The following is a 2,260-nucleotide window of genomic DNA, read 5'->3' as shown; positions in this document are numbered from 1 at the left end:
TGAGCTGGGGCTGGCCAAAGCTGCCATTCTCCGTGAGTGTGCTGAACAGCTTTTCCAAAGGGATGGTACTTGGGGGACAGCCCCAAAATCTGGTGGCCAAAGTGGACAGTCCAGGCGAGGACGACCGCTTGAGGTTCCAGTAGGCAAGCAGGTCGCAGCTGTGCTCCAATACCTCCTCCTCCAGGTAGGTGAGTACCATGACTTTGGGCAGCCTCTCCCACCTCTCTCTCCTCTCCACCTTGGCCACCAGCGACCACAGGCTTTCCCCTCCACCAGTCTCTAGACCCGGCCCTGAATCACAGCCATTGGAGGCGGCTGTGCCCTCTGAGGTAGAATTCAATATTTTGAGCTCCCTGATTAGATCTTGCCTTTACTGCTCCACCTCCTCCTCTGTGAACAGGGAGGTTTTGTAGCGGGGTTCCAGCAGCAGGTCATGGAGGGTAGCAGACAGGAGGCTCACCATGTCTTTCTTCAGTGACTTCAGCATAGTGTCGATGCCTATCGTCTCCCCAAAAAGCATCTCGACCTTCCTGCTGAGGATGTGGATCATGAAGATGACCTGGCTCAGAGTGGACAACGTGGGTACTCATCTCTGGGCTTGCGGCATCAAAGGGCCTCAGTGCATGACACACAGACTGCATGACTTCCCACTGGTAGCAGCTGACCAGCTCTCTGAAATTGCACTCGATGGACATCTCCTTAATGGCCCTCTTCTGCTCCAGCAGCCACTCCAGCATGTGCAGGGACGTGCTCCACCTGGACTGTGCTGGAGCCACTCACACAGCTTCCGAGAGGTGCTCAGTAGGCTCTGCACCATCCTCTGGCTCTTGATGGCCTCACTTATGATCAGGTCCACCATGTGGCTGAAGAAGGGCACGTTCGAGTGCTCCACCTCTATCAGAATCTTGCCGTTGCTCCAGTTGTCGGTGACCATGATGCCCACTTGCAGGCCGATGAACAACACTCAGGCTTCTCACCAGCACTCCAGCTGCTTCTGGATGCTGCCACCGCCATAGTCACAGTCAATCTGTGACACATCCAAAAGTGCTGATCAGTGGTGGTCCTCTCAGTGTGGGCAGGCCGAGAACGCGAAGGTGAGCCAGTGGGCAGTGATGGTCAGGTACTCGCGGGTCTGGGTACTCATCCATATTCCTGATGTGAAGTGGACCACACCACTGTCAGCCTCCTTGAGCTGCTGTCAGAATCATCTGCTTCACATTGTCATACATGCCCGGGATAGCTGTGCTGGAGAAGTAGGAAGGGGAGTACAAAGATTACTGAGGTTTCTAGTATTTGAGCAGCCTGATAAAACAAACCGTTGTCCACGAAGGAGTATGGCTGGAGGTCAAGTGTGATCGTTTCTGTTATCAGACTGGTGATTTTTTTTTGGCAATTGGGTGAGAGTCATAAAACTTCTCACTGGGGTCATCGAAGGAGGACCTGCCCAACAGCTCCGTGCTCAGTGGCCCCTGGACGCCTGGAGAGCTGGACAGGGTGGTCTTGGGGTGGACCTCTGCCTTCAGTACATACTGGAAACTCTGCAGGTGCCTCAGGAGGCAGCTGGAGCCCAGGTTGGTGGGCTTCTTGCCCCTGCTGATGGTCCAGCTGCAGTGCAGACACACCGCCTTGATGGAGTCCACAGAGCAAACGGAGAAATGGAGAAGTGGTTCCACAGCTTGAGGTCTTCTTGCTGCTGATGGAAATAATGCTTGGTGGCTCCTCCTGACCACCACTGGCAGGCCAGTCGTCTTGGAGGAGGAGCTTTCTGCAGAAGCCAAAGTGGCATCTGGAGAGTTTGCCAAACTGGCACCCAGGAAGCCCTTCTGGGCCCCGACCACCTTGGAGTGGCGTCTGTACAGATGCCGCATCAACCAGCTGGTGCCCACATCCCTCTTCTTCCCCCAATTGATGACGCAGTCACAGTACAGGCACAGGGCCTTCAGACTGTCCATGGGGGCCAATGAGAAGTGATACCAGACCTCCGACTTCAGCCTCTTCATGACCTTCTTGTTCTGCTGGAAGACAGCACCAGGCTCACAACTCCTTGGGCTCTACACGCTGGTCTGCCACTTCTTAGGAGAGACACCCATAGAGGACTCGTCCACATCCTCGGAGGATGACAGAACGGACACATCCCTGAGAGTGCATCCCCAGGCAGGTCCTCAGCCAGCCTGTCTGGGGACGAGGAGGTCGAGGGGCAATCTTAGACCAGCTTTCCTGGAGAGGCCGATCCGGGCTCCCCCTCTGTAGGCAGCAGGGT

The 2,260-nt window shown here is 55.6% G+C and overlaps 1 pseudogene; it reads right to left on the bottom strand.

Annotated features, from left to right (window-relative positions):
* Positions 1 to 4: 4 nt before the first annotated feature.
* Positions 5 to 2,257, bottom strand: LOC107135188 (annotated as a pseudogene).
* Positions 2,258 to 2,260: the final 3 nt, after the last annotated feature.

The sequence above is a fragment of the Marmota marmota genome, unplaced genomic scaffold, assembly GCF_001458135.2.
Source record: "Marmota marmota marmota unplaced genomic scaffold, marMar, whole genome shotgun sequence".
In the NCBI taxonomy this organism is placed as follows: Eukaryota; Metazoa; Chordata; class Mammalia; order Rodentia; family Sciuridae; genus Marmota; species Marmota marmota.
This window is presented reverse-complemented; position numbering and strand designations above follow the sequence as displayed.